General features: G+C 47.7%; 1 pseudogene; it reads right to left on the minus strand.

Moving 5' to 3' along the window:
• Window positions 1-13,818: 13,818 nt before the first annotated feature.
• LOC136577733 (mitochondrial dynamics protein MID49-like) lies at window positions 13,819-16,338 on the minus strand (annotated as a pseudogene).
• Between the last annotated feature and the right edge of the window lie 8,518 nt (window positions 16,339-24,856).

Raw genomic sequence — 24,856 nt, forward strand, 5'->3', positions numbered from 1 at the left:
CTCTCATTTAAAAGCTAGAGAGATGTTCTGGATCTTCCGTATGGATACACTGGCCCCTAAAGGCCTTAATGAGTCCCTTGAAAAAATCTTTTAAATCATGTTTCCTCAAGAAAGCAATAGTTATATTATCCGTCATATTGTGGAATAAAATATAATAAAAGCATATTAGTATACATATAGAGATGAGCGAACGTACTTGTTTCGAGTAATTACTCGGTCGAGTACCGCCATTTTCGAGTACTTCACTACTCGAGTGAAAAGTACTCGGGTGCGCTGTGGGTGAGCGGGGGGTTGCAGCGGGGAGTGGGGGGGAGAGAGAGAGGGCTCCCCCCTGTTCCCCGCTACTACCCCCCACTCCCCTCTGCAACCCCCCGCCCCACAGCGCACCCGAGTACTTTTCACCCGAGTAGTGAAGTACTCGAAAATCGCTGTGCTCGATTGCGAAATCGCCCTTACCGAGTACGTTCGCTCATCTCTATATACATAATAAAATGTTACCCGACTTTGAGCTTACGTAGTCAGAGATATGGACAGTTATTTATCATTTTATTATGAGGAGAACTTCTAGAACGTTAGGGGTATAATATTTATTTGAACATGTAGTTTTAATATTCCTTTTATATATTTCTCCTTTTTATAGGTGATAGAGAGAAAAATGCTAAACAGTATAGAACATCTACAATATGTACCCAGTATAGTGAGTCCGTTTAACCCCTTAGTGACAAAGCCTGTTTGCGCCTTAGTGACGGAGCCAAATTTTGGAAATCTGACATGCGTCGTTCAACGTAGCATAACTCCGTAAAGGCTTTACATATCCCAGTGATTCTGACATTGTTTTTTCGCCACATGTTGTACTTCATTTTGGTTGTAAAAAGAGACCGATATAATTTGTGTATATTTATTAGAAGTACCAATATTGGAAAAATTTTGAAAAAATTGTCATTTTTTCAAATTTTCAACTGTAATATCTCAAATATGTCCAAACATACTGTACAAATTTTTGATAAGATATATATTTCCATCTGTTTACTTTATTCTGAATGCACACTTGAAAAACTTTTGTGTTTTTTTAAACCATTTATAGGACGCACAAATTTAACATTACTTTTCAGCATTTTGAGGAACACTTTGTTTTCCTGCACCAAGCCAAGTTTGCAAAGGCTCATGAGTGTCAGAATAATAGATACCCCCCAAATGACCCCATTTTAAAAACTACACCCCTTAATGTATTCACTGAGGGGTGTCATGAGTATTTTGATCCTACCAGTTTTTTTCAGGAATTAATTCAATTTAGAGGAGAAAAAATAAAATTTCATAGTTTTGCAAATATGTCATTTTAAAGACATATTTTTTTTCCTATATTGCCCATGAAAATGAGGACTTACACCCCAAAATGGATACCCCTGTTTGTCCCGTGTTCAGAGACATACCCATTGTGGCCCTAATCTTATGTCTGGATGCACAACGGGACCCAAAATGAAAGGAGTAGTCGGTGTCTTTTAGAACATAAATTTTGCTTGAAGGCGTTTTAGGCCCCATAGCACTTTTGTAGAGCTCTTGAGTGGCCAAAACCAAAGAAAACCCCCACAAGTGACCCCATTTTGAAAACTAGACCCCTTAACTAATTTATCTAGGGGTGTACTGCCCATTTTGACCCCACAGTTTTTGAATGAATTCAAGCAAAGCAAAAGGAAAAAAAATTGATTTTCGTTTTATTGGCAATTCTGTCGTTTTAAAAACTGCTTTTTTGGTACAGCACACATATGAATGAAGACTTGCACCCCAAAATGGATAACCCTGTTTGTCCCGTGTTCAGAGACATACCCATTGTGGCCCTAATCTTATGTCTGGATGCACAACGGGACCCAAAATGAAAGAAGTAGTTGGTGGCTTTCTGAACAGAAATTTAGCATGAAGGTGATTTAGGCCCCATTGCCCACTTGTAGAGCCCTTGAGCGGCCAAAACGACAGAGAACCCCAACAAATGACCCCATTTTGAAAACTAGACCCCTTAACAAATTAATCTAGGGGTGTACTGTGTATTTTTACCCTACAATTTTTGAATAAATCTAAGCAAAGCAAAATTACAATTTTCATTTTTTTGGCATTTGTATCAATTTAAAAACAGTTTTTTTTGTACAGCACACATAGGAATGAAGACTTTCACCCCAAAACAGATACCCCTGTTTGTCCCGTGTTCAGAACCATACCCCTTGTGGCCCTAATCTACTTAAAGGACACATGGCTAGGCCTATAATGGAAGGAGCACCCGTTGGATTTCAGGGTACAACGGAATAAATTCCAGGCCCCATTGCCCACTTATAGAGCCATTGAGCGTCTAAAATGATAAAGAACCCCCTCAAATGACCCCATTTTAAAAACTAGACCCCTTAATGAATTCATCCAGGGGTGTACTGAGTATTTTGACCCCACAGTTTTTGAATAAATCTAAGCAAAGCAGAAGGAAAAAATTACGTTTTTCATTTTTTTGTCAATTTTGTCAATTTAAAAACGGGTTTTTTTGTACAGTTTACATAGGAATGAAGATCTTCACCCCAATATGGATACCCCCATTTGTCCAGTGTTCAAAAAGATACCCATTGTGGCCCTAATCTACTTATAGGACACATGGTTAGGCCTGTAATGCAGGGAACACCTGTTGGATTTCAGGGCAGAACTGAATAAAGCCCAGGCCCCATTGTTCATTTGTATGGAATAAAAATTGACTCCCTAAAAATCCCCCGCCCCTCCCCCACACACTCCGCGCCCTTTTCTGCATTCCCCAAATCTTAGATAAAAGTAATAATGTGAACTGTGTGGTATTTCCGAAGACAGGGGTAATTACGGAGGCAGGTTGGGATGGGTACATGGGGCAATAAAACCGTGTATCCCCCCTCCTCTCATGCTTTTTGGGGGTCATTTCTTGACCTCAGTGGTGGGTATAGGGTGTAAAAAGTGGCGCTCTGTGAGTCTCCCTAAGCTTGCTGAGGTGCGGCGGTCTCGCACAGAAGACGCTCAACAAGCTGCTCCTGGAACTGCAGGAAGGCGAGCGTTCCCGGGGCTTCTTGTAAATTGCGTATTACAGGTAGTGGTCTGAATAACGCCAGGCTCACACGGCCGTAGGTGGAATCCGCTTGCGGAGAGCCACAGCTGATCCCAGCTGTGAGCCCGGCTGTGTCCCTGCGTACGGCCGCCTATTGTACTGCGCATAACTGCCTACTCACACGGGCGGTCATTCGCAGTACTTTTTTTAAATTTGTATTTCCCGCACAGTCGCTTAGCGATGACCCGGGTACCCGCAGCCCGTATACAATGTAGTTGCGTATGGGCAGCGGGTATATCCGCGACCACGGAGCACAATGGGCTCTATGTTGCGGATATCCGCGGTAAAATAGAACCTGCTGCGTTCTCTTTTCTGCGAGTGGATTACGCAATACCGACCCGCTAATGTGAGCGGAATTGTGTAATCCAACGCGCTTCATCTGCGTATTACCGTGGATCAGACGCATGCGGAATCCGTAATTCCTATCCGGTCATGTGAGGCCGACCTAAGGTAGATCGCTACCTTTTTATCACGTGACCGGGGACCGCTCAACGAGGCCACCCGTCACTGCTCCAGGCTCTCGGCGACCGTTGGTCGCTGGGAGCAAGGAGATTTTAAATTTCCTGTGCTCCCCGACTCCTGCGCATGTGTTCGCTGTTTTGCCGGCAGTCGCATGTGCAGAATTCGGGTAAGTTCATGGATGAGAATCGCGTCGGGGTGCAAATACAGAGGCCTCCGTTAAAAAGTTTTATCTCCTCTCACCGATCGCATCGGTGAGGAGAGATGAAGCTTCACCTTTTTTTTACTTTTACGTGATCGCCATTATCTATTGGATAACGGCGAACACGTGACGAGGAACCGCTCACCGCGGCCCCCGTGAAATCTCCAGGCTCTCGGCTAAGTTTTGTAGCCAGGAGCAGGGAGATTTTAAATTATCCTGGCAATCCACGGCTTTTGCGCATGCGTCCGCCATTTTGGCGACGGGTGCGTGCGCAGAAGCTGAGGTAAGGTCCGCGGATAAATTCGCAGGCCTTAGGTACGTCATTTCATCCTCCCTCACGGATAAGATCTGTGGGGGGAGATGAAACGCAAGCTTACTTAACTTTTAAACCTTTTTTTTTCACATTTAACACTTTTTTTTTTAACTTTACATGATCACTGTCATCCATTGGATAACAGTGATCATGTCCCCGGTATAATCTCTCTGTTCCTGGCTACACATGGCAGCCAAGAGCAGAGGGATTTTAAATTTCCCGGGGCTCGAGCCCGTCTGTGCACGCGCCCGATGTCAATCATCGGGTGCGCATGCGCAGAGGGGGATTCGGGTCCCGGGACATCGGGACATCGGGGAGGACTAAGGTGAGTATTTTCACCTCCCCTCATGGATCCGATCCATGAGGGGAGGTGAAACTGACTTTTTTTTAAAACTTTTTCGCGATCCATCAGGGCAGCTGAATATCTAACTTTTTAGGCACTTTTCTTTACTTTTTTGCGATCGGTGCTATCCATTGGATATTGCCGATCGCAATACCGGGGGGGACTGCCCACATCCTGGGATGACAGCTCCATGCTGTCGGCTACCTGAGGGCACCGACAGCATGGAGCTGTCACGTCCTCAGGCAAGTGGGCATTAATCCAAAGAGGATTCATAAAACTACGTCCTCTAGGATTAAAGCCCACTTACTAAGGACGTAGTTTCCCGATGGGGCAGTCGTTAAGGGGTTAAAGATTTATTGTTATAAAATGATAGAGTATGATTGTTTATAGAATTGTTTCCCTATATGTCCTGTCATATGACATTAGTGAACAGAGCTAAATCCACGAACGAGTGGAGCGCACGTTGCGTTCCATGACCAAGGAAGTGAGAGAAGTTACGTCGCGACATCACAGCTACCACGTGACACGCTCTTTTGGAATGCATCGATGCGTCTCAAAAGGTTCAGGGTGACGTAGCCACTAGAGGTACGTCATGCGCCGCGCCTATGGGACGCATCGAGCATTCCAGGGCACATTGATGACGCAGACACTTGAAATTAGCGTGCTGTGCTGTCAGCTTGCTCACTTCATATATCTCATGATCCATTGCTTGCTCAAGCGGTTTCACCTGCCACCGGTCCTGGGCTTAACCCCTTAACAACCAGCCCATAGTGTTTTTACGTCCTCCCGAAGTGGGCTTTATTCTCTGAGGACGTAAAAACATGTGTCCTGCAGAGAATAAAGCCCCTCGGGCTCTGGACGTGACAGCTCCATGCTGTCGGTGTCTGCAGGTAGCTGACAGCATGGAGCTGTCATCCCAGGCTGTTCGAACCCCCCCCCCGGCATTGCGATCGGCGCTATGCAATGGATAGCGCCGATCGCAAAAAAGTAAATAAAACTGCAAAAAAGTACATAAAACTGCAAAAAAGTGACATATTTAGCTGCTTTGATGGATCGGATCCATCGGAGCAGCTGAATTTACTCACCGAGGTCCGCCGCACGACTCCCCGCTGTCCCGATGCTCTGGGCGCCGTAGCCGTCCTTCTGCGCATGCGTGCCAGGCGGAATTACGTCAGCCACATGCGCAGAAGGCCTGGCAGCGCAGGAGACCTAAAATCTCCTGGCTCCCGCCTCCTGTAGGTAGCCGAGAGGCAGGAGATGTCAGCCGGTACCGCGATCGCCGTTATACAATGGATAACGGCGATCGCGGAAGAGTGAAAAAAAGTGTAAAAAAAGAAAAGTTTCACCTCCCCTCATGGATCGGATCCATGAGGGAAGGTGAAAATACTCACCTCAGGTCCGCCGATGTCCTCCGGCCGGTGTCGGGACCCCCCGCTGGCTTCTGAGATGTGCCGATGTGGGGCGCATGCGCAGAAGGCCGGCGAGCCCGGCAAATTCAATATGACTGGGGACCGCTGTATGTGGTTTCCAGTCATATGATCACCGTTATCCATCGGATGATCATAACGGTGATCATATAAAGTTAAAAAGTAAAAAAAAAAGAAAAAGTTAAAAGTTAAAAAAAGTTTAAAAAGTTAAAGTTTCATCTCCCCTTACAGATCATATATCTGTAAGGGGGGATGAAATTACGTACCCAAGGTCCCGGATTTATTCCCTGATGGAATGTTGATTCGCGGATCTTACCCCAGCTTCGGCGCATGCGCCCGTCAGAATGATAGCGGACGCATGCGCAAAAGTGAAATATTGCCCAAGAAATGTAAAATCTCCCTGTTGCTGGCTACCAAAGGTAGCCAAGAGCCTGGAGATGTCACGGGGGGCGCCGTATGCAGTTACTGGTCACGTGATCGCCGTTATCCAATGCATAATGGCGATCACGTAAAAGTTCTTTAAAAAGTGGCAGTTTCATCTCCCCTCACCGATGCGATCGGTGAGGGGAGATGAAACATCTTCTCGGAGGCTTCCGCATTTGAATCCAGATGCGATTATCCTCCATGGACCCTTCCGGCTGCTGCGTATGCGCCCGCCGGCAAAATGCCGGACACATTCGCAGGAGCCGGGGAGCCCAGGAAATTTTAAATCTCCTTGCTCCCAGTGACCAACGGTTGCTGAGTGCTTGGAGCAGTGACCGGTGGCCTCGTTGAGCGGTCCCCGGTCACGTGATAAAGTAGCGATCTAACATTAGGCCGGTCACGCATGACCGGAGAGGAATTACGGGTTCTGCATGCGCTTGATCAGCGGTAATCCACGGATCAATCACATGCATTGGATCACACAATTCCCCCCAATATACCTGGCAATTTTAAATATGTCTAAATAAAGGAAGATTATATATTTTATTCTGCAAGCAAGCGTGGATGACACTTTTTCCTGCATGGAATTCTCTGCTGATGACGCAGACATCAGGGACACGTCATCACTTCCCGCCAAAGATGGCCCCCCGCACCGGAACACACTGTCTGCATTCGTTCCCTTCTCACCCCATGGTATGACATTTTGTTGTTTGTAATTTACCCTATATATAGCGATGAAAACTTGGGATCACTTATGCTTGACAAAGGCGTTTATTACGCCGAAACGCGTGGCATTTGCATTTATTCTGTTTGTTTTTTAAAAAGAAGCATGCTACCTCTCCTGATTTTAATAGAATAAACCTCCTGATATATGAGTGAGGTTTTATGTCGTTTTGAATGGGGGAATCATATAAGTAGCGCAGAGGCAACTTTTTACTGTTAGGGCTCATGTCCACGGGCAAAAGAAGAATTAAAATCCGCAGCGCATTTTAACTCTTCTCCCGCGCGCGGATCCGCACCCCATAGGGATGCATTGACCACCCGCGGGTAGATAAATACCCGCGGATGGTCAATAAAAGGGATTTTTTTAAAAATGGAGCATGAAAAAATCTGGACCATGCTCCATTTTCGTGCGGGTCTCCCGCGGGCTTCTATTGAAGCCTATGGAAGCCGTCCGGATCTGCGGGAGACCTAAAATAGGAATTTAAAAGAATTAACTCACCCGCAGCGGGTCGGGAGGGTCTTCTCTTTCTCACGGCCGGATCTTTCTTGCTTCGGCTCGGTGGATCTGCCTGGTGCATGGCGCGGCACGTCGGCAACGTGCCGGCGACGTGCCGCCGGCGTGACAAGTTCATCCCCCGGCCGAAAAAGAAGATCCGGCCGTGAGGAAAAGAAGACCCTCCCGGCCCGCTGCGGGTGAGTTAATTCTTTTAAATTCCTATTTTTAGGCCTCATGTCCGCGGGGCAGGAGGGACCCGCTGCAGATTCTACATGTAGAATCCGTAGCGGGCCTGATTTTCCCCGTGGACAAGGAACAGAGTATTGGTTTGGCCTGCGGCTCTCCAGTTGACTGGATTTTGGACGAACCCCAGATAAAGGAATTGCCCACTTGGATCTTTGGTGCAGATATGGTCACCTGCAGGTGACATGTTGAGCATCGGGTGAGTTTGATATTTACTATTCTACTTACTTTAAAATAGTGAGTTTCTTGAGGTGCAAGGCGCTCTCCTTGATACACATTTCTTTTCAACCTCTGAAGAATGGAGCCCTCAGAACTCCTTTCCCACTCTCAGACACTCACATTTATAGCCTCATACCACGTGACAGGACCTAAATTGATACATTCACAGCCAATTTGCAGGCCCTTGCAAACACTTAAAGGGGTTGTCCCGCGGCAGCAAGTGGGTCTATACACTTCTGTATGGCCATATTAATGCACTTTGTAATGTACATTGTGCATTAATTATGAGCCATACAGAAGTTATAAAAAGTTTTATACTTACCTGCTCCGTTGCTGGCGTCCTCGTCTCCATGGTGCCGACTAATTTTCGCCCTCCGATGGCCAAATTAGCCGCGCTTGCGCAGTCCGGGTCTTCTCCTCTTCTCTATGGGGCTCCGTGTAGCTCCGCCCCGTCACGTGCCGATTCCAGCCAATCAGGAGGCTGGAATCGGCAATGGACCGCACAGAAGCCCTGCGGTCCATGGAGACAGAGGATCCCGGCGGCCATCTTCAGCAGGTGAGTATGAAGACGCCGGACCGCCGGGATTCAGGTAAGCGCTGTGGGGGTTGTTTTTTTAACCCCTGCATCGGGGTTGTCTCGCGCCGAACGGGGGGGGGGGTTTAAAAAAAACAAAACCCCGTTTCGGCGCGGGACAACCCCTTTAACCTATCACACGCTGCAGCTGTGCAATACACATAAGAGCATGACTGGACAGATTTGCACAGTACACCAACATAAGACAGGACATGTATGACATTATGGAGTGAGCCAGGAAAGCATGTACTGGGCCACTACACAATCCTAACCCTGGGGCCGACCCAAAAAGTACCTCATATGGGCTGGGGCCTATTCTGTTAGGTATGTACCTTACAGAGCAGACTGCCAGGGGGAGACACCCGGTCCATGGTCTATTGGGCTCTGCCATGGCCTTCTGGATCGTGGTTTTTAAGGTACCATTTAAAGGGGTTGTCCCGCGGCAGCAAGTGGGTCTATACACTTCTGTATGACCATAATAATGCACTTTGTAATGTACATTGTGCATTAATTATGAGCCATACAGAAGTTATCAAAAGTTTTATACTTACCTGCTCCGTTGCTGGCGTCCTCGTCTCCATGGTGCCGACTAATTTTCGGCCTCCGATGGCCAAATTAGCAGCGCTTGCGCAGTCCGGGTCTTCTCCTGTCTTCAATGGGGCCGCTCGTGCAGAATGCCGGCTCCGTGTAGCTCCGCCCCGTCACGTGCCGATTCCAGCCAATCAGGAGGCTGGAATCGGCAATGGACCGCACAGAAGAGCTGCGGTCCACGGAGGAAGAGGATCCCGGCGGCCATCTTCAGCGGTAAGTATAGAAGTCACCGGAGCGCGGGGATTAAGGTAAGCGCTGAGCGGTTTTTTTTTTACGTCCCTGCATCGGGGTTGTGGATGGTACGGGGCATAAAAGGCCTGTTCTACCCCCAAGGCTTTCATTACTTTCTGTATCACTTCTCCTGTGGAGGCAGTACCTCGGTCACTCTCAGTTATCCCTGGTACACCGTACCTGAATACCACCTCAGATATCAGTTCTTGGCGGTCCTGAGCGGGAAAACCCCAGTCGATCAAATGAGGATAGGTTATCAATAAAAATAGCCCAGAAAAGCCCTTCAATCCACAACCAGGCTCTGGTGGTGGCTTATCTCCTAGGGAACAAAAGGATGGGGTATGAAAAATGAACACCCCTATCCGTCTTTTCCTTGACATCAGTCAGGTGACAGTTGAGCTACCCTAATACCCATTAGAGAGTCGTCTGGCCCTGCCGTTATCAGCAGGTTTGGATGACTAAACTCTAATATGTATGGGGACCTTAGGCTTCCTTCATATGGGTGACACGAAAAAAAAAAGATTGCTCACCTATTCTGGTGGCACCCATCCATCGCTGCAGTCTCAGTATCTGCCACTCGGAACCCAGCGGAAGCGGTGGGCGGTCATGTGTCATTCATTGTGCATGTGACCACTCAGCCATTTGTAGGAAGGTGATCGGGTGCCCGCTGACAGCGCTGGTATACACTGGGATCACAGGTGAAGCCACTGCTCCATCCCCTGCCTACTGGCCGGCGCTTGGAATTGCAGGAGCAGCTCCTATTGATTTCAATAAAGGCTGTTGCTGCAGTTGCAAGCGCCGGCCACTACACAGATGTCGGAGCAGCGGCTCCTGCTGCGCCCCAGTGTATATCAGTGCTGTTAGCGGACAGCAAATCAACCATTGACAACCTATTCTGAGGATAGGTCATTAACCCTTTCCAATCAATTTTTGGATAGAGGGTTTCCTAGAGGGCTTGTGATTTCTGCCGTTTTATATAACGGCGCCATCTACTGGCTAATTGAATAACTACATGATGGGATGTGTGGGAGCAGCCTGACGAGTGGCCGGCAGAATAATATAAGTATACACTGTCTAACAAGCATACATCTTCCGATATTGGAGCTGTACTGACTTCAGTGGTTAACATATTTGTTATCCCTGATCCTGTAAGAGTCTGATTTAGTAAAATAACCCCCAATTTCTCCCACACAGTGACCGTCTTCAGACACCGTGCCGGAGTTCCACTTTTTTAGTCACCCAGTCTGCAAGAAAAATGTTATACAAAGTGATCACAAAGCTGTATGTGGCCCAAAACAGTACCGACGGAAACTTCAGGCTGCCGCACAAAAACCGCACCGTCACACAGCTGCATCGATGGAGAAATACCGTGATGGGGCTCAAAAGATGGGGGCAGTCATGTTCTTATTTCTTAAAAACATGGAAATTTGGTATCGCCGTATTCATACTGATCCACAAAATAAAGTTAACGTCATTTTTTCTGTACTATTGACGTCATGAAAACAAGACCCCTTAACAACAGTGGGATTGTGTTTTTTCAGTTCATTTTATGGCACCCTTGTAAAATACACCTCGCCCTCACATGGCAGTGCCATCTGATACACCAGAGAGTTGCGTCTCAGTCGTAACATCTATACTCCTTTTTTATTTGGGAGACGCCATGTTCACATCAAAGCTGTTGACCCGTTCTAGTGGTCCAACCACAACCAATTTTGCTAGGTATGAAGAAATGTGGCTTTGGTGCCAGTTGGTGGAATGGGTTTGGTGGTAAAGTACAGGACGGAGAAACAATCTAGCATGCTGCAAAACAGTGAATATGGGGTCTGAATACAAATTACTTCCCAACATACAACGTCCATTGAAAGGATGAGGCTGTGATATATGATCAGACAGAGCAATCCAATCCTTAGGCTCCGACTACTAGAGGGGAGGCTCAACTAGGAAGGTCCAGAAAACAAACCCGCATGCTTTAATTAAGCTGCGGGCGCCCATGAATAGCCTATGGGCGGCTTGAACTCCGAATCATCCGCGCAAGTGACCCACGTGGATCCTGGGACATGAGCCCTAAAATAGAATTCAAGTTTCCCACACAATATGTGAATAGCTGTAGGATATTCCATAGACGGACCCGTACTGTCTATGCTGCCCCCATTGCATAATCCAGCCCCTCTCTTGATCGGTGATGTGGATGACATCTCCTACATCATCCACAGCACTGTCCGAATCTGATGCATGCGCCGTGGCCACAAACCAGCGCATGCGCAGAAAAATCACTTGAGTGCATCCACAATAGGGCCCGGCGATCCCACACTGCAGCCCCGCAGTCCTTCCGGTCTTTGTTGTGGACCGGCTACCACCTGATCACTGTAGCCAATTAGGGGCCCCAGTAGTCCGGTATCCTTCTCCTGGCATAGATGCTGCTAGTGGATATGCCAGGAGAACAACAGCTGGCCCTTGCAGCGGTCAGGTGGTAGTCGTTGCACAACACAGATCGGGAGGACTGGGGGGCTGCAGCGCTGGATCGCCGGGTCTGTCAGCGGATAAGTCCCTCTATGATGTTATTTTAGCATGCGCAGACATAAAGCCCCATTCACAGGAGCGCATTTTCGGTCCATATTTTTTACTGACTGAATACGGACGGCGCACAAACCCCCCTAATTTGTTGTATTCAGATGTGCGGTTTTTGGGGGTATTTTTTAAATGTGGACTTATATTGCGCAAAAAAATAAAATCGAAATACGTCCTACTATATTCCATATTCACGGACCAAAATCACCCAATAAAGTCTATAAAGAACATTTTTTGCACGCTCCGTTTTCTGTGGATTGTGACAAAATGGACATCACATGGGCCTTCTTGCTTTTTTTTTCGCCCACACATGAAAAACAGCTGACACATGGATGCAGCATGGACAGAAGAATAAAACACACGCACGGACAACCCCTATACGGCCGGCTCCACACGGGCGAACACATATTTGCAAGCGACGGGACACTGTGAATTTGCGGAATGAGCAATGCTTTTTTTGCACGCGCATTGAAGTATCGTACTATATATTTGGCCCCGCCGGACATGTTCATTTGTGCGCGGCAAACAAAAACACCCCAATTGAAATGGCTAATTAGTTCCCGAGGTGTTCTTTTTCCAGTGCGATTACAGTGTTTCACGCATCTCCATGCGTATTGTGTGCCCCCATTGACTTCTATGGGGACCTGTGGTGCGCAAATGTGCAGAAAAATAGAGCAATGTTTTATCTTTCTTTTGCGTAAGCGAAATGTAAATGAAGTCCTTGAGATCAGCGGGTTCTGTTCTCTGCATATTGCAGTGTGAAGCCAGCCTAACTGAATGGCTGCCCGTCTGGCCACATGGCATCGCCCGCCCTATATATATAGCGGGGTTATCTCTGCACTGACACACTGGATACATACATCCTCCTACTCACCAATAACCTCCGCACGCCGCGGTCAGGGGAAAAACTTTATCAGCACAACCTATTTAAAAAAAAAAAAATAGAATTTGAAGCAGCAAAATCTACAATGGAAAGCAGCAGCCGAGGCGAAACCGCGAGAGGCGAGCGGCGCGGTCTAGACACAGATAGACCCCACAGCGGTGCGCCTAGTGCCGGGTTATATGGCTGCACCCACCAGTAACATCACAGTGCACAACACCAAGGCTTGTATACACCGGTCAGTAAAAGGTCTCCGCAAATCCTTGAGTCATCCTCTTATGGAAAGAAGATTCGTAGTCGTATCTGGGCGGTGACCACTATGGGAGTTGTAGTGGCAGCCATATTGATTGTGACCCAACTTTCCCAGAAACAGAATGACTCAAGTCCATAGACTTTCACTGCCTCCATTCACCACGTGTTGCGCACGGGAAAAAGGCGTGGAAAATACGTGGTGACAATACCCCTTGTGAATGAGACCTTATGTACACACATCGCTTCTGCAGGAATTCTAGTTATTGTCCTAAACTACAGTTCCCAGCAGGCATTGCCAGACTGACAGTCTAACTAATCGCACACCGATCTGAATTTTAAAGATACAGAAACTTTTATAATCAAAAGCATAATTCAACCAGACAACATCAAAAGAATTGCCTAGAAGTATAACTCAATAGTATGTGAGCGCAGAGCCCGTCCATATCAGTCCGCTGGTCGGCTTCAGTATAGAACACTGGCAGATGAGAGACGAATGGAAAGGCAGCAAAAAAGGAATTCTAGTCCTGCTTAGGGAGATTAAAGGGGCTCTCCATTTGTGTACATAAAGTTAATTGAAGCAAGAACCGGATGTTCTACTGTTAGAGGAAAGACAGTTCCATCACCAACACAGAAGGATGTTCTTTACTGTAAGAGCAGTGTAACTGTGGGACACAAAATCCACAAACAAGGCCATCAACTAACTTTATTGAATGTCCCTGGAGAAGCACAAATACAAGTAAAGCTTACATCACAGTGTAAGGAATAGTTCTGCAACTTTCTAATATAGCTTGCATTTCAATTTTAAATATTCAAAATCTTTGCCTGCTGTCAGTGAATGGAAACATTGTTTATACCTCAAGGCTTATAAACCTGCCCTTGATCATGTGCTGCTCCTGGCATGTTACAATGTATCAGAGCTCTCCCTTCTAGTGGGCGGTGCAGCTGTGTGAGCAGGATACGTTTTCAAACTCTGTGTTTGCATTCACTGAAAGCAAGCAGAGATTTTGAAAATTGTCAGCAAGCGATACACATGTATATTAGCAGTTGTAGACCTTTTCATTATACAGTAGGAAGAGTAATTCTGTAGAGACCTCTGGCAGGATGCACTCAGCATTAAGTACCCGATGGCGGCCGTCAGTTGGCTGTAAACAACCTCATTTTTTCAGCAAGGAGCTGGGATCAGAAAAAAAAATCTGATACAGTCCAAAGCCGATCTCCTCCTCCATCAGGGGCAAGAATAAATTGATATCTTGGTTAAAATAGCAAGGGAGGGTCCTGCTGCCCAGATACCCGATGAGCGCCTCTATGACCTGTAGGAAGCGGTCAGCTATACTAGACTCTGACCAATCAGATGAGTCATTACTGACATGGAGAAGAACACGTCTTAGATGGGTTGAAGACAGTTGGCCAAGTCCTGAGCGCTGATGGCCGATATTCTTTAGTATGTGTAGGCGCTTCTGTTGAATCGTTGCTGTCTAGGCCCTGGAGGCGGAGAATCTCCTCGCGGTAAAAGGTCCTTCGCCAGGGGTTTTCGGACGGGGCGGTAGAGTGGGGGTATGCCAGCAGGATAATGTCTTTGGTTTAAGCCTCCAGCCTAAGGTCATGAACACAACAACCGGCCAAGCATTACACTCAAGGACCGTCCCGATCAATGGCCAGTTAATGGACGATGTGATGGTCTTGTGCAAGGACTCCACGATTATCCTGGTGGAAAGGTAGCCCCCCAACATATACCTGTCCCATGGACTAAGCCCCCAGACTGTATACTCCAGAATAACCATTTTAATTATCCAAAATAGAGGGTCATTGAGATGGTCCACAGTGCCGGTTCAAGTATTAGAGGCAGCAATACGTAAGCCTGGTCCAAACTGGTAACGGGGAGGCCATTACCCAGGAAACCCCCCAACTGCATGGCGAACAAAGGCATTTCGGGGTGCTTTGCCTTCAGAAAGTCCTGTAGCTCGCTAACAATGTCCAGCACCAGCTGTCTGGCACAACTGCTTTGTGGGTGTAGTAATGCAGGAGGGTCTCCCGTACGGTGAGGCACATAGGGGTCTTCTCAGCAGCAGGGGGTTGTGGAGGATCACTGCTCGAAGCTGCGACATCTGGAAGGATGGAAAGAAAAGAATCAGGCTCTCCTTCGCTCCATCTCTTGCTATAAAAGGAACCGGTCAACTCCGAACGGCACTGAACACTAAGTTATAGTGTGTGGGGAGGCGGCGGGAGTCAGGGGGGATGTATTACCTTTACTCACCTACTCCTGCACTGCTCCACTCACCTGCTCCTTGTAAAGTCCGCACGCAGTCAAAAAAATAGGACCATTTTCAGAGCGCTGTGCGAACACAGTCCCATAGGCTTCCAGGGGAGAGCGTGTGCACAGCAGTCTGAAAAGAGCTTGGACACGGCAGGAGGGTCAAAAAGAAAAATACATTTTTTTTGACTCTCCCAAGGTGTCCACGATCCGTCCAAAAATCTGACTCTTTTCAAACTGCTGTGCCTCCCCCAGATTCTCCGGGGCGTAGCATTTAGGAATATGTAGCGTTCACGCTCCCTAAGGGACATTCATAGAAGATTAGACGACAGTTTCTCACACAAAAAAGCAGCAAATTTTTGCACGTGGGGATCTGAGCAAAAACGGGCAACTTTTTCACTTTCTAGGTCACCGACTACCAATTATTTTTTAAAGAGCGTGGCTTGTCAGAAAGGGGGCGTGGCTAGCACAGAGACACATTTATGTATAATATACGCTGGTGTAAACTATACCAGAAATGAACCCCAGCTCGGATCCTGCATACATTTCTGATTAGGGGCATGGAGGAGCTGAGATGTGCCTAATATATGAAGAGTTGTGCTCCTACTCATGTATTAGGTGCGTCATGCCCCGCTGGAAATATTAAGACCAGCACTTGAAATACGGGGCTTAATAACATTTCCCTGCTGTTGTAGTCTGAAGTAGAAATAAACCAGATTTCTGTTAGCAGCTTTGGGTATGACTGGAGTAGAGATGTGATATAGCATATTATATATGATATTATATCCACTGGTGAGGACACTTTCGGTTCCTCTGCTGACCTGTGACAGGCGGGTCGGGCTCGGGTGCTGCTAATGCACTGCTCAAGTCCGGGCAGGTTGCTTTTCACAGACGTTTGGGGGAGGCCTTCATCGGAACGGCTTACTTCCAGCTTTCTTCTATGGTTTTCTCTTCCACTTTCTCCTCAGGAGGCGATGCTGCTCGGTGAATCAGCTGCAGACAATAGGAGTAGAATATAATCATGTGCAGAATCAGCTTTACAGCAATGACTCATTTAAAGGGACCATGACCCAAATGCATATGTATTTTTCATTTACACAGTGCCAAATTTGAAATCTCCTTTAACGGGGTCTTTCCCATTAATGACATTCTTCCCTTTTTTACACGAAAGGCAATATATGTTTGATCACTGGGGGTCCAACTGCTGGAACTCCCAGCGATCCTGAAACTAGCTCATCCGAATGCCCCATATGAATAGAGCAGCAGTGCGTATGTTGAACCGCTCCCCCGTTCCCTGCTACTATGGGAAGAAGGGAGATGGCTGTCCTTGGCAATCTCCTTCTGTCCCATAGAAGTGAATGAGACAGTAGTCATGCCTGTACATGGCCACTCCATTCATGTGAGGCATTTGGGGGCACCAGGCTCAGAGTCGCTGAGGGTCCCAGCAGTCAGACATGTATCCCCTATTCTGTAGACAGGGAATAGAGCTCTGAAGTGCTAAAACCCCTTTGAGTATAATTTACCACTTACATATAATTCCTGAGTTATATCATGTCTTATACTCCAGTCACACATAAAGCGGCAAAAAGGGGGGCAGCTTTTTGCCACAAACGGCTAATCGCACCGCGGGAACTTACTTTTGCCACACTTGGCCAATCGCAAGGCAGACACCTTTTTTCATTTCCCCACATGGCTAATCGCACTGCAGGCACCTTTGTTTCTCATTTGCCACACACGGCCAATTGCACAATGGGCATCTTTTTTTTGTTTTCCACAAACAGTCAATCGCACCTTGGGCACCTTACGGCCAATCGCGCCATGGTCACCTCTCTTTTTCGTTTGCCACACACGGCCAATTGCACCATGGGCACCTTTTTTATAGTTCGCTACACACGGCCAATCGCACTGCGGGCACCTTTTTTATAGTTCGCTACACACAGCCAATCGCACTGCGGGCACCTTTTTTATAGTTCGCTACACACGGCCAATCGCACTGTGGGCACCTTTTTTATAGTTCGCTACACACGGCCAATCGCACTGCGGGCACCTTTTTTATAGTTCACCACACACGGCCAATCGCACTGCGGGCACCTTATTTTTGTTCACCACATGCAGCCAATTGCACCGCATTGAGATGCAGCAGATGTCAGTCCGGAGGCAATGGGTCCCAGAGAAAAACACATAGTGTCCCAGTAAAAATAACACCCCCAGTAGTAATAGTACCCCCTAGTGGCCCCAGTAGTAATAATGCCCCCATAGTGATCCCAGTAGTAATAATAACCCCATTGTGGCCCCAGTAGTAATAATGCCCCTATAGTGGCCCCAGTAGTAATAATACCCCCATAGTGGCTCCAGTAGTAATAATGCCCCTATAGTGGCCCCAGTAGTAATACTACCCCCATAGTGGCCCCAGTAGAAATAATGCCCCTATAGTGGCCTCAGTAGTAATACCCTCCTAGTGGCCCTAGTACTAATAATACCCCTATAGTGGCTCCAGTAGTAATAATGCCCCTATAGTGGCCCCAGTAGTAATACTACCCTCATTGTGGCCCCAGTAGTAATAATGCCCCCATAGTGGCCCCAGTAGAAATAATGCCCCTATAGTGGCCTCAGTAGTAATACCCTCCTAGTGGCCCTAGTACTAATAATACCCCCATAGTGACCCCAGTAGTAATAATACCCCCATAGTGGCCCCAGTAGTAATAATGCCCCCATAATAGCCCTAGTAGTAATAATACCCCCATAGTGACCCCAGTAGTAATAGTGGCCCCATAGTGACCCCAGTAGTAATAATACCCCCATAGTGGCCCCATGGTGACCCCAGTAGTAATAATACCCTCATAGTGACACCAGTAGTAATAGTGGCCCCCTTAGTGACCCCAGTAGTAATAATACCCCCATAGTGCCCCCAGTAGTAATAATGGCCACCATAGTGGCCCCAGTAGTAATAATACCCCCATAGTGCCCCCAGTAGTAATAATGCCCCTATAGTGACCCCAGTAGTAATACTGCCCTCATTGTGGCCCCAGCAGCAATAATACCCCCATAGTGGCCCCAGTAGTAATAATGCCCCTACAGTGGCCTCAGTAGTAGTAATACCCCCCTAGTGGCCCTAGTACTAATAATACCCCTATAGTGGCCCCAGTAGTAATAATGGCCACCATAGTGAACCCTGTAGTTTTAATGTCCCCATAGTGGCCCCAGTAGTAGCAATGCCCCCATAATAGCCCTAGTAGTAATAATACCCCCATAGTGACCCCAGTAGTAATAATACCTCCTTCGTGACGCCAGTAGTAATAGTGGCCCCATAGTGACCCCAGTAGTAATAGTGGCCCCCATAGTGACCCCAGTAGTAATAATACCCCCATAGTGGCCCCATGGTGACCGCAGTAGTAATAATACCCCCATAGTGACCCCAGTAGTAATAGTGGCCCCATAGTGACCCCAGTAGTAATAGTGGCCCCATAGTGACCCCAGTAGTAATAATACCTCCTTCGTGACCCCAGTAGTAATAGTGGCCCCCATAGTGACCCCAGTAGTAATAATACCCCTATATCACCTCTCTTTGACGTTCTCTCTGGATGTGGCTGGTGTTTTTTAGCATGAAGTAGCTGACAATCAGGAATACTGGAGATCTGGAACCCCTTCCCAGCAAACTGTGAGTCCGAGGTTAGAGCCGGGGGTCTGGTTGCTGATGGTAGTGGGGGTCTGCTAATTATAATTATAGATCCCCAGCGTACGGCCCCCAAAGAAAGGAATTGGCCCGTACTGCCCCTTATTATGTCCTTTACGGGGTCGGCAGGACAACTAGCCGCGTTACGCCATATTACGGACGCGTTCTCCCTACAAGCGTTACTCTGAGGATTTGTTACAGATGCAGTCAGAGCCGACGATCAGCTGTGAATTCTACTGGATGGCAGCAAAGTACAGGGGCCGAAAAAATGGGAGAAAAATAAAAATCCGTAAGAAAAATAGGAATAAAAAACATCTTTGGCGCACTTTTCCTCTTTTGTTAAATAAATAAAAACCCGCATTCGGTATTGTCGCATCCGTAATGATCTGTACAAAAAACGGAACCGACTTCTGATCCCGCACGGCAAACGGGGTAAAAACATGAACGCACAAAAAAATAACTAAACTAAAATTCTTTTTGGGTCATTTTGCCTCCCCAAGAAAACACAATAAAAGTGATTAAAAAAACACATGTAGCCCAAAGTGGTCCCATTGAAAACTGCACCTCGTCACCGAGCCCCACTGGTCAAAAATAAAGTTATGGGATTTTGAATGCAGCGCTCTAAAACGAAGACCTTCCAAATATGACTCAATGTTATGGCTTTTAAAGAGCGGAGATGAAAATCCCCCCCCAAATCGTCGCCTCCTTAAGCCTAAACTAGGTTGTGTCACTAAGGGGTTAATGCCTTTAACTTGGTGCACAACAACACTGGCAGCCCTGGAGACGGCACATGGCAGATCACCGTAGCAACAGAATGTCCAGAGATCTCACCCGGCGGCCATCTTGTGTCGGCTGAGCTGGACAGCATGCAGATGACAGGTGCAGGTATGTAGCTCCTCCCTCAGCGCTGAGGCCGCGCCCACACATGGCGTAGCTGGTAAAATGGGCACATCTGGGCGTGGTGAGGCAGAGTTACTGAAGGCCTTCAGTGTTTTGGCGTACAACAGCTGGACATGATGTTGCGCAGCATCTTGTGCGCCGTGCGGGGGACTTTTTACACTTTCTTACACCGGCCACACTACTTTTAAGAGAGTGGGCGTGGCTTCACATGAGGGGGCGGGGCTGCTCACGGCCATCGCATTTGTTTTTACACCAAAAACTGGTGTAAATTTATCTTTGGCGCACAGACAGACGGAAAATACCCCAACTGTATTAAGAGGAGCGAGCGCTCTGTACATTTAGGACGCTTCCCGCCGGCACGATGTTTCCTTAGACCGGCGTACGACGTCACTGAGTAAGGCCGCCTGCAGACGAGCGGGTCGGATCCGGCGGCAAGAATTCTCGCCGCGGGACCCGACCCGAGCGCCTGCAGGGACCAGCGCGTACTCACCCGCGCCTGGCGGCCCCGGCTCTTTCATGTGCAGACCGGAGCCGCCGGCTGCGTGAGTGACGTTTCTGTGTGAGGCTCTGCGAACCCCGCACAAAAATAGGACATGCCGCGGTTTGTTTGCTGCGCGACATTTCGCGCGGCCAAACCGCGGCCGTCTGCATAGGATTGCGTTTGTTAACGCAATCCTATGCAGGCTTTGAGCGGCGGAAATCCCGCGGGAAATCCCGCTGCGGGATTTCCGCTCGTCTGCAGGCGGCCTAAATCTGCTCCTTGAAAAGCCCTAAATACAGTTTGTGGTTTGTATAGAGGCGATCCCACGCCATACAATGCGTCAGACGGAGACAGCGTGAACACTGAGCGTGGCTGTTAACCCTTTAAATGCCGTTATCACTCCTGACCATGGCATTTAACCCCTTAATGACGCGGCCCCTTTTTCTTTTTCCATTTTCGTTTTTTCCTCCCCCCTTTATCATAACTCCTTTATTTATCCATCGCCGTCGCTGTAGGAGGGCTTGTTTTTTGCGGGACGAGTTGTATTTTTCAATGGTGCCATTTAAAGTACCATATAATGGACTAAAAAACGTTAAAAAAATTCTAAGTGGAGTAAAATAAAAAAAAAAGACATTTCGCCATCTTTTAGTGCGTCTTGTTTCTACGGCGCACAAACGGCAACAAAAGCGACATGATACCTTTATTCTATGGGTCGGTACGATTACTGCGATACCAAACTTGTATAGCTTTTTTTTTTTACTATACAGATAGTCCCCGACTTGCGAACATTCGAGTTACGGATTTCGCTAGATACGAACTATCTGTCCTGCACAGTATGATGTAATGCTATGGCACAGTATGATGTTATGCTATGGCTCAGTATGATGTAATGCTATGGCACAGTATGATGTTATGCTATGGCTCAGTATGATGTTATGCTATGGCACAGTATGATGTTATGCTATGGCATGACATCATACTGTGCAGGGACCGGGCAGGCTTCTATCAAGCCTGATAGAAGCCTGTCCGGTCAGTTCGCGGTTGCTAGGCAGCCGGGGGCCTTCTGAAAGGTCCTAGGGCTGTCTATGCAGAGCGCCTAGCAAGCCGTGCGCTTGATGGGCACTCTGCATAGGCAGCCCTGGGGCCTTTCAGGAGGTCCCCCGCTGCCTAGCAACCACACAGCGTCCCGCGATCTCATCATGGGACGCTGTACGGGCCCCCTGAACGTCGGGTGCAGGCTGTTTCTTACAGCGCGCACCCGGCGGCAGCAGTTCTGACGAGCCGCGCCGCTCGTCAGAACTGATAACACTTTAAATGCCGCTGTCAGAGCGGTATTTAAAGTGTTAACAGTTCCGACAAGCGGTGCGGCTCGTCGGAACTGCTGCCGCCGGGTGCCCGCTGTAAGAACAGCCTGCACCCGACATTGTATGGCGCGGCATCCACCCGCGATCCCGCTCCATACTACCATTTGTTCGACTTGCGAACAAAACGGACTTGCGAACGGGCTCCCGGAACGGAACCTGTTCGCAAGTCGGGGAGCACCTGTACTACTCTTTTTTTTTAGACATTTAATTTTTTTCAATTATTTTCTGCGGTCATTTTGTGCGCGCGATAACTTTTTTATCTTTCCATCGACGTCGTTGAACAAGGGCTCATTTTTTGCAGGATGTCCTGTAGTTTCTGATAGTACCAATTTGGAATACATACGACTTTTTGATCGCTTTTTATTGCGTTTTTTCTGGGAGACAGGGTAACTAAAAAAGTGCATTTCTGGCGTTCTTTATTTTATTTTTCGGACGACGTTCACCGTGCAGGAAAAATAATGTGCTACTTTGATAGTTCGGACTTTTACGGACGCGGCGATACCAAATACATATTTTTATTGTATGATTTAGATTTTTTAATAATAGATATGGCAAAAGGGGGGGGATTTAAACTTTGACAATTTTTTTTTTACAATTAAAAAAACTTTATTGATTTTTTAAAAAATTACTTTGAAGTCCCCCTGGGGGACTTTAACATGCGATGCTTTGATCGCTCCTGCAGTATGACGTAATGCGGGACCCTCGAACATCGTTCGGGGGATTTAAATGCCGCTGTCAGAATTGACAGCGGCATTTAAATGGTTTATAGCCGCGATCGGCCGCACGGCTATTGCCCGCGGGTGTCAGCTGTTATTAACAGCTGACGCCCGCACTGTATGAAGAGAGGTCGCCACGCGGCTCCATGACGTACCGGTACGTCATGGAGCAGGAAGGGGTTAAATGCCCCAATCACTATTCCGGGGTCCCAAACGCCCCTCCAATTCCCACCTGCAATGAGATCATGAGGCGCCATCCGGTTGCATGGCTGCGAAGGCATGCCTGTAGTGTGGCTGGAAAGACTGCCTGTCAAAACATAGTATAATGCAATACTATGATATCTTATTATACTCTATGAGCGAGCTAAAGACCGCAAGTTCAAAACCCCTATGGTGACTAAAAATAATGTAAACAGGAGTTTAAAAAAGTTGTATTAATTTGCAAAACTAAAAGGTATTAAAAGTTAAAATAAAACCCTTTGTTATTTTTGTTATACAATATAAAAAAAAATTATATATGTGCGTGTGTGTGTGTGTGTGTGTGAGATATGGTTGCGTCCGTAAAAGTCCAATCAAAGAAATGTATTATTTATCTCACATGATGGAACGTCGTCAGAAAAAAAAATAAACATCAGAATTCCATATTTTTGGTCAAATTGTCTCCAAGAGAAAAATGAAAATAAAGTAAATCCCAAGGTCATATGTGCTCCGTAATGGAGCTAATAGGAAGTACAGGACACCCCTCAAAAAGACAAACCAAACCATATAAGCCTGGTATTGTCGTCATCGTACTGACCCATAGAATAAAGTTATTTTGTTTTTGTCAAAGTGTGCATGCCGTAAAAATAAGTCCCCCCACCCCCAAAGATAGTGGAATATTTTTTTATATTTCACCCCAATTAGAAATTTTTAGTATTTACCTGTCCGTTGTCTTTGGATACGACAAATCTCAGCTTCTTCTCGTCCCGCAGGCGCAGTAGAGCTTGTCGGCTGGTTGGGTCCTCGAGAACGCGCGGTCCGCTCACCCCACGGCTCCCGCTGACAGTACGGACCTGAAAATAAACAGAACAGCAGCTTCCACCTGCCGACCGTCTCCCTGCTGAGGGGTAAGTTTGGAATGAGGGGCTTATGTATGTGACTGTTTATGTGCCAAGGGGGGGGGGGCTATCACAGTAATTTGTCTTGGTAGAGGGTGTCACTATTACAGTGATCACGAACCTATGACACGCGTGTCAGCACTGACACGCGTAGCCATGTTCGTTGACACACCGCCGCATACAGAGAAGTATGGGGCCGCATTCCAAGAACCGAAAAGAATGTTTCATCCTCGGCTCCTGCACGGCCAGGTGTCACTCACTGCTCCGCTGCCCCTTTTGTGTCCTCTGCAGAGCATAGGGGACGTGGAGGAGCGCTGAACATCGCCCAACGCGGGGGCACTGTCAAGTGCTCTAGAGACGCGCCGGTGCTCACTCCCTACAACGGAGGACCGCAGTGGGACCGGAGATTGCAGCACAAGGCTGCCCCCATCACTGCTGTGTGCCCGCTGTCAGCCGCCATCCATAGAGTTCGGAGCTGTAGGGACGGGACAGACTACAAAGCTGCAGGCAATCGGAAGCTAGGGGTGTGACAGGGGCATTCCCTCCTGCTAAGTGCTGTCACACCCCTAGCTTCCGGTGTCGACAAGGTACAACAGTACCCACAGCGGCACCTTGTCACACATCTTCTGGTCCTATCCACTAATCATGCCTGATTGGCAGGAAGTATAAGCACTAGAGATGAGCGAACCTACTTGGCCACGCCCCTTTTTCACCCGAGTACCGCGATTTTCGAGTACTTCGTACTCGGGCGAAAAGATTCGGGGGACCCCGTGGGTGAGTGGGGGGTTGCAGCGGGGAGTGGGGGGGGGGGGAAGGAGAGAGAGAGAGGGCTCCCCCATGTTCCCCGCTGCTACCCCCCGCTCCGTCACGCTTCCCCCCGCCCCCCGAATCTTTGCACCCGAGTACTGAAGTACTCGAAAATCGCGGTGCTCGATTGAGTAATTACTCAAAACGAGTAGGCTCGCTCATCTCTAATAAGCACGTATCAAAAAAGTTACATATCTTACCGTACCTGTTGTCCCAAAACTCGCTCTACTGATTATTGGTTTCAATAGAATTCACCCAGCATACAAAAAATTGATAGGCCATGTCCTATTAGGTGCCAAATTGCTTTTTTCCAAAAATTGGAAATCTGAGGCCCAACTGTTTGTCAAAGATCTAATTAGTAGAGATAAGCGAGCACGCTCGTTTAAGGCTGATGCTCGAGAGAGCATCGGTCTTTTTGAGTAACTGCTTACTTGTTCGAGCACCTTGTGGGGAAGCGGTGGGGGGAGCAGGGGGGAGAGTGAGAGAGATCTCTCTCTCCCCCCGCCTCTCCATCGCCCCC

Source organism: Eleutherodactylus coqui, chromosome 8, assembly GCF_035609145.1.
Source record: "Eleutherodactylus coqui strain aEleCoq1 chromosome 8, aEleCoq1.hap1, whole genome shotgun sequence".
NCBI lineage: Eukaryota > Metazoa > Chordata > Amphibia > Anura > Eleutherodactylidae > Eleutherodactylus > Eleutherodactylus coqui.